This window comes from Cervus canadensis, chromosome 6 (genome assembly GCF_019320065.1).
Source record: "Cervus canadensis isolate Bull #8, Minnesota chromosome 6, ASM1932006v1, whole genome shotgun sequence".
Taxonomy (NCBI): domain Eukaryota; kingdom Metazoa; phylum Chordata; class Mammalia; order Artiodactyla; family Cervidae; genus Cervus; species Cervus canadensis.
Genome location: NC_057391.1, coordinates 85,719,570 through 85,731,629, shown reverse-complemented (window position 1 = coordinate 85,731,629; position 12,060 = coordinate 85,719,570). Strand labels below are relative to the sequence as shown.

The 12,060-nt window shown below is 39.1% G+C and overlaps 1 long non-coding RNA gene across 1 annotated transcript; it reads right to left on the bottom strand.

The window, feature by feature from the left end:
• Positions 1-202: 202 nt before the first annotated feature.
• On the bottom strand, positions 203-9,921 carry LOC122444161. The gene is made up of 3 exons (XR_006270185.1): positions 9,725-9,921; positions 8,952-9,018; positions 203-557 (listed from the first exon to the last, which is right to left on the bottom strand). It is a non-coding gene; the product is annotated as an uncharacterized LOC122444161 (long non-coding RNA).
• Between the last annotated feature and the right edge of the window lie 2,139 nt (positions 9,922-12,060).

Sequence of the window (12,060 nt, the reverse complement as noted above, 5' to 3'; positions counted from 1 at the left end):
CCTACAGCACAGGGTCCTGCCATTCAAGCATCCCTCTTTTAATAAACAGAAATATATATCACAAGAGAAATATTCGTCTTCTTATAACTCTTGCCTCAAAGTAGATAGAGAAATAGAAAAATTACACTATGGAATAACAATACAACAGAGGATAATATTTTACTGTATCTTTAATACTATTTTCACTGGCAAAGCAAAATAAACGTAAGTGAAGACTATGGTACCAGAAGACCAAAAATATGTACATGTGTACATGTGTTAGATTTTCCACGTTAGTTCAGATGAAGTCAGTTTGTGTGTGCGTGTGTGTGTGCTCAGTTGTGTCCTCCTCTTTGTGACCCAATGGACTGTAGCCCAACAAGCTCCTTTGTCCATGGGATTTTCCAGGCAAGAATAGGGGAGTGGGTTGCCATTTCCTCCTCCAGGGGATCTTCTCGAGCCAGGGATTGAACCCGCATCTCTTATGTCTTCTGCATTGCCAGGCAGATTCTTTACCACTAGTGCCTTCTGGGAAGTCATAATATAAAACACACAGTTGTATCCAACTCTTTGCAAACCTATGGACAAAGTAAATTTAGCAATTACTTATTTGCTACTCACTGAGTGGGTAGAATATTCTAGGAAGGGCCATTCTCAAGTGCACTGTGAAATGGGAAAAATGTAAACATACTCCCCTTTGCTTCTACAGACCTTACTCTTCCCTATTTATGGTGCCTAATTCTGGTGATGATTTTAAGCATGACCTTACTAGCATGGGAGATGAATGCAATTTTCCAATAGTTAGCACATTTTTGGTACTACCCTTCTTGGGAATTGGGATGAGGATTGACCTATTCCAGTCCTGTGGCCAATGCTGGGTCTTCTAGATTTGCTGACATAATGAATACAAAACTTTGATGGCATCATCTTTTAGGGATCTGAATAGTTCTGCTGGAATTTCATTGCATCCACTAGCTTTATTAACAGCAGTGTTTCTTAAGGCCCATTTGACTTCACACTCCAGAATGTCTGGTTCTGGGTGACTAAACACACCATCATAGTAATCCAGTTCATTACGATAATTTTTGTACAGTCCTTTCGTGTATTCTTTCCATCTCATCTTAATCCCTTCAGCATCTACTGGATCTCTACCATTTTTACCCATTATTGTGTCCATCTTTGGGCAGGATACTCCCTTGATATTTCCAATTTCCCTGAGGGGATCTCTAGTCTTTCCCCTTTTGTTGTTTTCTTCTAATTATTAACCATTGTTCACTGAAGAAGGCCTTCTTGTCTCTTCTAGCTATTCTTTGGAACTCTGCCTCTAATTGGATGTGTTTTTCCCTTTCTCCATTACTTTTCACTTCTCTTCATTCTTCTGCTATTTGTAAAGCCTCCTCAGGTAACTGCTTTGTCTTCTTGCTTTTCTTTTTCTTTGGGATGGTTTTGTTTGCCACCTCCTGTACAATATTATGGACCTCTGTCCATTGTTTTTCAGGCACGTTGTTAACTAGATCTAGAGCCTTGAAACTATTCATTACCTCTACTTTGAATTCATACAAGATTTGATTTCATGCTTAAAATCTTCCATGTTAGGGCTTCAGCATTATGCAAACCAAGAACTTCCAGATGTCCAAGCTGGGTTTATAAAGAAGAGGAACTAGAGATCAAATTGCCGACATTCACTGGATTATAGAGAAAGCAAGAGAATTTCAGAAAAACATCTATCTCTGTTTCATTGACTATACTAAAGCTTTTGACTGTATGGATCATGACAAATTGTGGAAAGCTCTTAAAGAGATGGGAATATCAAGACCATCTTACCTGTCTCCTGAGAAATCTGTATGCAGGTCAAGAAGCAACATTTAAAACCCTGTATGGAACAACTGATTGGTTCAAGATCAAGAAAGGAGTACGACGGGGCTGTCTGCTGTCACCCTGTTTGTTTAACCTATATGCTGAGCAAATCATGAGAAAAGCCAGGTTGGATGAGTTACAAGCTGGAATCAAGATGGGGGGAGAAACATCAACAACCTTGGATATGTGGATGATACCACTCTAATGGCAGAAAACAAAGAGGAAATAAAGGGCCTCTTGATGAGGGTGAAGAAGGAGAATGAAAGAATTGGTTTAAGACTAAATATTTTTAAAAAAACTAAGATCATGGCTTCTGGCTACATTACTGCATGGCAAATTGAAGGGTAAAAGGTGGAAGTGGTGACAGATATCCTCTTCTTGGGCTCCAAAATCACTGTGGGTGGATACTGCAGCCATGAAATCAGAAGACAATTGCTTCTTGGTAGGAAAGCAATGACAAACCTAGACAGTGTGTTGAAAAGCAGAGACATTCTGCCGATCATTCAAGGTTATTGTCTTCCCAGTGGTCAGGTACGGTTGTGAGAGCTGGACCATAAAAAGGGCAGAATGCCAAAGAATTGATGCCCTCAAACTGTGGTGCTGGAGAAGACTCCTGAAAGTCCCTTGGGAAGAAAGGAGATCAAATCAGTCAATCTTAAGGGAGATCAACTCTGAATATTCACTAAAAGTACGGATGTAGAAGCTGAAGCTCTAGTATTTTGGTCAACTGATGCGAACAGACGACTCATTGTGAAAGTCCCTGATGTGGGAAAGATTGAGAGCAGAAGGAGAAGAGGCATCAAAAGATGAGATGGATGGATGGCATCACTGATGCAATGAACATGAACTTGGGCAAACTCTGCGAGATGGTGAGGGACAGGGTAACCTGGGGTCTCAAAGAGCCAGACATGACAGGGTGACTGAACAACAACAAAGTCTGTCAATATCCCTCCCAATATGAAAATAGTCTCCCAAGAAGGGATTGACAGATTCATACAGACAGCTGAATATACATATATAACAATTTTTGCTGGAGATTTTCTGCTTGCCCCTGCACATTTTCTCATAACTATTCTTTACCGTTTTCTCTGCCCAGACCATACCATATGTTAATTATATCAAAGAGCTCTCTAGCCTCTTGGCTTTAGGTTTGGTTTGGCCAACAGCAGTCCCTGGCAAAAGACAGGAAGAAGAGATAAAAATGAAGCCAAGATATTAAGTCACCTGCTACCCCTCTGCAGGGGCCACAGGCCACTTGCTGTCCCCTTTCAATGAAAAGTCACAACTCCTCTCAAGGTCCCCTTTCCACACAACTTTTACTTTCTAGGGTCTAATGATTGCTCTCCCTCTCTCCTAAATCCTTTGGATCAAGGGATAGTAATTGTCTTGGGATACTTCATTATCTCTTGTATTTTAAAAAATATTCTGCCTGAGACTTCCTTAGTGGTCCAGTGGTTAAGACCTCACCTTCCAATGCAGGAGGTGCAGGTCTGATCCCTGGTCAGGGAGGTAAAATCTCACATGCCTCATGGCCAAAAAAACTGAAACATAAAAACAGAAATAATATTGCAACAAATTTAATGAAGACTTTAAAAACTGTCCACATCAAAGAAAATCTTAAAAAATTTTTAAATCTTAAAAAGACCCTCAGCCTGCCCCCTTATAAATAGTTTCCTTACTAAACTATCATGAAATTAGCCTAATTTTACTGTGCCAATTTTTTTTTCCTGAGACCCTGTGTGATGCAACCAATGGGCTTTCACATTTTAAAAGAGCAATGCATGAAGACCCAACAAATCAAATTTTATTTATGGTATTTCAATTCTTACTAGATAGAACAAGTTCTAAGTTATATTAATAGTCTATTGCCAAAAAATTCTTTAGTATACAATAACGAGCGATCACTTAGTTCATGAGTCTGCAGGGTTCTGCTGATCTGGAGTAAACTGATAATCTCAGCTAAGCTGGCTCTTTCATCTGCAGTCAGCTGCAGTTCTTCTAGATGTCTCTGCTGATCTTGGCTGGGCTCATTCACAAAAGGCTGAATGTCTGCTGGCAGATGGATGATCTGAGCAGGCCTCATCTGGGACAACTAGGCTACTTGGCTCTGATCTATCTGGCTTTCTTCTTGCAGCAGATTAGCCAAATGCTCTTATGTCAATGTCAAAGGTCAAGAGGGAAGAAGGCCAATTATGTAGGTGCTTTTCAAGCCTCTTTTCAATTCAGGTCTTCTAACATCTCATTGGCTTAGGCAGATTTTAGGGCCAGATTCAGAGTCAGACAAAACATTACAAAGTTACCTGGCAAAGTATGAACACCTAGGAATCTATGAAGATTTGGAGCCTCTGATGCAACCAATTAACCTCAGAGGCTGTTACGGCTATCTGGTTCTTTACTCTACGAAGGAAGTGACATTTATCATGGGCCTTGAAAGATGAGTGGACTGTCATGAAACAGAGGAATAAGACAGTATGTGCAAAGCTTAGAAGCATGAAAGTACTTGGTGTGCTTAAGATGTGGTAAATCAACTTATATTCTATTTTTAAACTTGATATAAATGGGTCATATATTATGAACTCCTGTTTGGCTTCTTTCACTAAACATTATTGAAGATTCAATACTGTGAATATGTCCATTTTCCTTAAATTGATCTATAAATAAAGGCAATGTCAATAAAAATATCAGAATTCTTTTTTATAAGTTAATCAGCTAATTGTAATATTTATATGAAAATCAAATAGTCAAGATAAATGATCTTCCTTTTAAGGTTTCAGAGCCTCTGGAGTTAGTTTTAATATAAATTAAACACTTTGAAGATTATACAATCAAATGGTTATTTTTGGTCTCGTAAAAAGAAGCTTCATTTTAAATATTAGTTGTGTGTTGTTTTTTTTATGGATTCTTCTAAATGGGAAAATTTTAAGTGGAAAATGGCCACAGAATACTTGATCATAATGCTCAAGCTTGTTCTCAGTCATATCCAACTCTTTGAGACCCCATGGACTGTAGCCCATCAGGCTTCTCTGTCCATGGGATTTCCCAAACAAGAACACTGGAGTGGGCTGCCATTTTCTCCTCCAGGGAATTTTCCCAACCCAGGGATCAAATCCTTGTCTCCTCTGTCTCCTGCATTGCTGGTGGATTCTTTACTGCTGAACCACTGGGGAAGCACCAACTTTATCTTAATAATATCATACAAACATATCGCTGTTAATTCAAGCCAAGTAAATTGCCAACATGCTCTATTTGTTTTTTTTATGTAAGACAAATAATCTTAACACAGGTGAAAGAATTTCACTACTAGATATTTTCCAATCTCGAAAATTGGCATATTCTTTCATTTATGTAAATATTATTTCACTTCCTTCTAGAGTGGCTTTTGGCTTTGTTTTGAGATCTTAAATAAAAGAGACCTTAAAATATAAGGATCTTAAATAAAAGATGCTAGATTTTTCCTTCTAATCTTCTCAATGTGGCACACATTCAATAAGGAGATTAAAAAAAGATGGGACTTTTTTTTTTTTTTCTGTGCTTTTCTCATGTTGTTATTTCTATGAGAAGATTCCGATCTGAAAAGAGAAACAGTCTGGAGAGATGACAGTTCATGATGGGACCTTATTCTCTGTGCCCTTCCCTGGTGTAAACTTTCCTATAAGATTGAGATTCTAGATTTGTGAAGATTTGCCACCTACTTCCTGTCTGTAGGTTCTTGAAAATGCAGCAGCTCCCTCGAGTCCCACATATGAAGAGTAGAAAATGTGACGACATTGATATCTCCCTGTCACACCCCTTTCTCAATTTCCCATGGTCCCAAAATGCCTTGGGGAATATTCCATGTCTTCTGAGGCCATGAATAAAACCTAAGTATTAGGTGAGAGGGAAAGCTAAAATCCCAATCAAAAGATAAAGTGAAGGCCTGGATCATCTGCATGGAGTGAACAAGGGTGTAGCTGCATCTTTCTTAGAATGTAGATGGCGGAAAGCTGCATCGCAGTCAATGGAGAAGCGTCAGATGGATCAGGTGCCACATGCCAAACAGCACTGGGTGTTATCTAAGCTTGGAAACAGGATGAGGGCCTTAGTTACAGATGCTAGCGAGATCACTGAGACCAGAAAGTGTGCTGCTTATTCTGTAGTAAAAAAAAGGGAGCAATGAACCACCCAGAGCCTCAGAATCAGGGCCAAGAAGAGGAAGAAGCATAGAACACTTGGAAGGGACTGAAGAGGGGGAAAATCCCAATTAAGGTTTAATCTGGAGGAGACTAGGAAGTTACTGGACAAGAATAGGGAAAAATGTAGAAATAAGTGAATTTACTCTGAAATTTTAAGTATTAGTACAGCATGGAAATGGTCACTGAAGACCATTTTTTGATCACAGGAAAGAAAGAAAACTTCGAGTTTTTCACATTTCAGTTTTGTAGGCTATTGAGACAGTAAAGAATGTGTGACCATTTGAAACAAAGAAGTAAATGAAGGTAGATTTTAAACAGCTTTGACTCACAGGAAGGAGTTTGAACTCGGATGTGGCCTATAGAACAAATATTTTCAAGCAGAAGATTAAATATGATCTGTTCTATTACATAAGTACACTTGACCCTTGAACAGTACATATTTGAGCTGTGTGGGTCCACTTATACACAGATTTTTTCAACAGTAAATACTACAGTGACACAATTTGCCTTAGCTGAATCCGGGAGTGTAGAAATGTGGATGTGGAAGAACAAGAACCACGTACACGGAGAGCCGATGTATAAATATTATATGCAGCTTTTCAGCTGCGAAGATGGTCAACACATTTAACCCTGTGTTGTTCAAAGGTCACCTGTATTTCTAGTAGCAAGGTAGGATATGCTATGAAGGAGAGCAACTTTTGCAGCACATCACAGAGGAGGCTTTTAAGACATCCAAGCAAGAGATGTTGTTGTTGCTCACGTGCTAAGTTGTGTCTGACTCCTTTGCTACCCCACAGACTGCAGCCTTCCAGGCTCCTCTTCACAGGGGATTTCCTAGCAAGAAAATATTAGAGTGGTTTGCCATTTCCTTCTCCAGGGGATCTTCTCAATCCAGGGATATAACCCATATCTCCTGCATTGGCAGGTGGATTCTTTACCGCTGAGCCACTAGGGAAGCCCACGCCAGAGATGACAAAGACTTCAGTCAGAGGCTTGACAATGAAGTTTGTATGCTGGTGTACAGTCTATGCTTCAGGAATAGAACTTCAAACCTCAGTTTGAATCTTCTAAGGGTACGAGAAGAGTTGAAGACTCTTTTTTGTACTTTGTTTTTTTAACTTACTGGACAATACTTGTTTTACAATGTTGTGTTAGTTTCTGCTACACAATGAAGTGATGCAACTCTATATTTACATATATCCCCTATCTCTTGAGCCTCCCTGCAGCCCCAGCCCCATCCCACTCCTCTAGGTCATCACGGAGCAGTGAGCTGACCTCCGTGTGCTATGCAGCAGGCTCCCACTTCAGTCCAGTTCAGCTCAGTTCAGTCACTCAGTCATGTCCGACTCTTTGCGACCCCATGAACCACAGCATGCCAGGCCTCCCTGTCCATCACCAACTCCCGGAGTCCACCCAAACCCATGTCCATCGAGTCGGTGATGCCATCCAACCATCTCATCCTCTGTCGTCCCCTTCTCCTCCTGCCCTCAATCTTTCCCCCTAGCTATCTATTTTACACATGGTAGTGTATATACATCAGTCCCCATTTCCCAATTTGTCTCTTCCTCCCCTTCCCCTCCTGTGTATACATGTCCATTCTCTATGTCTGGGTCTCTATTCCTTCCTTGGATAGAAGTTCATCTGCACCATATTTCTAGATTACACATATATGTGTTCATATATGATACTTTTTTTTTCTTTCTATTTCTGACTTACTTCCCTCTCTTTGACAGACTCTAGGTACATCTTGTGTGGCATAGTCAGAAAATGAGAAACAAGAAGAGGGTCAGGTCCAGGGACAGAAACAATGCATTCAGTGGTGTGCATGGATTTAAGACGTCTCTGTAATATTGAGGTAAGACTTGTAATGAAAAATTAAGGAGGCAAAGCAGGAACTCAGAGGAGTTTGAAGACTGGAGATGAAGATACAGCAGCTGATAACTTTCTGTGTGTCAAAAACTTTCTTAAGGACAGTTTTTTGGGAAAAGAGAACATAGGAAGTCTAGTCATCTTGGGTCTCCGTCACTGTCTGAGTAAATAGTAATTTGTAGGGCCCTGGGAAATTCCTTTCCCCTAAGAAGCCAGCCAGATGTCTAAAGTCTTATTGCTAGAATACATTCCTTTGTTTCAGAATTGCCTTATCACATGGCCCGCTTTTAATGCAAATGCTTATATAAGAGATACATTGTTGAAACCCCATGTCTTGGTAATAATCTGGGAAGAAGGAAAGTTACAAAATACTAATACAGAAAGAGGAGATAAGGATGGATGACTACAATTTTACATGTACTTCATATTTTCATAAAGTCTGCAAAGATACTATCGTGGTAATCTACAGTGTCTGAGATTTCAGTCACTATTTCAGACTTATGTGTTTTCATCTTGTGACATATGTCTTTTTTCAGTGTAACCTCTGCTACATCTCTGCCCCCTTTGTTTCTGGAAAAACCCTATTGGAGTCACATCCTTAGTATGTAATAAACTTAATTTCAACCTTTGTCTGTAGCCACATCTTTGGAGGCTTATTGTTGGATTTTTTCAGGAAAGCTAAAGAGCATTTAGATACAAAACCAAATGCAGTAGAGGCCTTGCTTAATTGACCTGAATTAAATGGGGCTTTGGAGGGATGAATAGCTATAAACTCTAGAATATTTCAGAATTTTGTTCCTGAAACACAGAAAGGTTAATCAATTTCTCTAGAGACCCAACAGACTCTTCTTAAAATCCCAGCTTATTCCATGTATTGCAGCCACAAGAACTTGGGTGTTTCTGTGCCATAGTTTCCAAATATGTAAAATGAGGAGAAGAGTCTATTTTATAAGGTTGTTTCAAGGATTAAAAAGCATGAAACATCAGATTGCAATGTACTTATCACTTTACATGCAGGAGCTCAATGAATTGTGGGTATGTAATGCTCACTGGGACTCATCCAACATCTCTTACCTTTAATCCTGTGTGGAGTTCCCTGAAACACACCTCCTTTCACGTGTCTTTGGATACAAGGCAGGGACTGAAAAAAACATACATGTGAAAAATGAGAGGCAGTCATGTGAATTTGAAACATTGGGTGGGAAACGGGTTGGAACATGCACTAAAACCATTACCATGTCCAGGCTGAGTAATCGTCCATCTACGTACCATTCCTTTTTTTAAAATGTTTTTTCAATTGTGGTAAAATTGTGGTCACATAATATAAACCATATTATTTGAACCATATTTAACTGTACAGTACATTGGCACTAAGTGCATTTACATTATTGTGCAATTCTCACCATCGTTCAGCTCTCAAATTTTTCTCCTTCCTAACCTGTAACTAAGTCCCTATTAAACACGAACTTCACATTCCCACTCCCCCCACCAGGCCCTGGAATTCACCAATATACTTTCTGACTATATGAATTTGGCTATTATGGGTACCTCATATACATGAAATCAAAGCCAGAGAAAATGATAATTCCAAAAGATACATGCAATAGTGTTCATTGCAGCACTATTTACAATAGCTAGGACATGGAAGCAACCTAAATATCCATCAGCAGAGGAAAGGATAGAGGATGTGGTACATATATACAATGGAATATTACTTAGCCATAAAAAGGAATGGAACTGTGCCTTTTGCAGAGACATGGATGGACCTAGAGTCCATCATACAGAGTGAGTTAAGTCAGAAAGAAGAAAACAAATACCGTATATGAATACATATCACACTTTCTTACCGTTCAGCCCATTGCATATCAGACAGAACTTCCTTAGGAGTAGAAAAGGATGAATCATCACACCCTGTGTTTGAAGGGAGTTGAATCCAGACAGTGGCTGTAATTTCATACTGAAAATGACTTACTCTGCTCCCACAGTAGACTATCTGATCTTCTTGGGTGGCATCCTTAGTAGAGGGCGTCATATGTGAAGCATATCATTGCATTCCCATCAGTGAAACAACATTCTCTGGTGGTGTTTTGGGAAGGGTGTGTAAATGCTAACCAAAACCACAAAGAAAGGATGTTGCCACTTTCCCATGGCATGTAAGAAAAATACGAATGTTTAGATATGTCCAATTACATGCAAACTCAGCATAGCTACGGAAAAGATCAGTTTTCAAAGTATGACTGCATTGAGTCAAAGAGGTATGACTACAAAGAAAGTAACTATGTTTTCAAGTGCAATTGCTGAAGCAGTCACATATGATGTGTGTGTGTGTCCTTTTCAAGCTTTTTGCCTACCATTTAATTTAATACTGGGGAAAAATTTCAATGGATTAGAAAAACAACTCCCACACATTAATACTATGTTTTTAAACTGTTTGATTCCAAGTTATTCATAAATAAGCATGACAACATAAATTTGATGACAACAAATATATACATTTACTTGTTTTATAAGGCAGGGTTTGCAGTAGACATTAAAAGCTACCCCTTTGCACTCTGATTTCTGGCCCTATCCGTATCTCCTTTGAGGAATGAGTTACTGAAGCTGTCTCTTTTACGGACATTTCATATTCATAAAGTGATGGCTTTCTCCTGGCAGGCTTTATTCTCACTCAGCTAAACTGGAAGTCATTTTTTCTGTAGAGAGCCTCACCACTGGAACAAACTGAACAAGTACTCACATCGCACATAAAAAGCTTTTGGAAGAGACCTGGGATTGGCTCTGGGGTAGACATAATTCAAATGCAAATGCATTTCATCAGTGGTTTGTCTTGCATGCCAAATTTTGGAGCAAAAGGGAAACTAACTACTGATCATTTGCTCTTTTCTACCAGTAAGCAGGGTGCCAACAGTAGAACCAATATCTTTTCTTCAAAACAGTGTAATAAGAGACTTGAAGAAAGCATTGTAATGCTCAATTCATGATTACAGAGAGACATTACCAACTATACCCCATAAGTATTTCACATTGACCTGGGTCTCATAACAATAAGAAAAATTAATTGGCTACATTTATATATAACAAGGATTCATATATGCAATGAAAAGGATAAAATAACCATATTTGTCTTATATCTAAAAATAGTATTATTAAAATTTTTTGACATTTTTTTTGCTTTGCTTTTATACTGAGTGTTGCTTATAGAGTTGTGGTTTAACAACCAGTTTTTTATGCACTCAACATCAGAGAAATATCTTCTTCAACATTATATTTTTAAGGTTTGCATAATATTCCACAATGTATCAATTCTAGAATTTACTTACCTCTTTCCTCCAGGAAAATTAGACATTGAGGCCCTTAAAAATATCTCTTTAGGATTCTTTCTTTATGATAGATGCCCTAGAAGTGTAATTAACAGCTCAAAAGTTATGAGCATTCGTTAAGGCTTTTGATGTTGTTCACTCGCTAAGTTGTGTACGACTCCTTGTGACTGTGCAGACTGCAGCATGCTAAGCTTTCCTGTCCTTCACTGTCTCCTGGAGTTTGCACAAACTTATATCCACTGAATCGGTGATGCCATCCAACCATCTCATCCTCTGTCATCCCCTTCTCCTCCAGCCCTCAATCTTTCCCAGTAACAGGGTCTTTTCCAATGAATTGGCTTTTCATATTAGGTGGCCAAAGTACTGGAGCTTCAGCTTCAGTATCAGTCCTCCCAATGAATACTCAGAGTTTATTTCCTTTAGGATTGACTGGTTTGATCTCCTTGCTGTCCAAGAGACTCTCAAGAGTCTTTTCCAACACCACAATTTGAAAGCATCAGTTCTTCAGTACTCAGGCTTCTTTATGGTACAACTCTCACATCAACAACCCCTGATATGCAGATGATACCACTCTAATGGCAGAAAGCAAAGAGGAACTAAAGAGCCTCTTGATGAGGGTGAAAGAAGAGAGTGAAAAAGCTGTCTTAAAACTCAACATTCAAAAAACTGATATCATGGCATCTGGTCCCATCACTTCATGGCAAATAGATGGGAAAAAAATGGAAACAGTGGCAGATTTCATTTTCTTGGGCTCCAAAATTAGAGATGGTAACTGCAGTCATGAAATTAAAAGACACTTGCTCCTTGGAAGGAAAGCTATGACAAACCTAGACCGCATATTAAAAAGCAGAGACATCACTTTG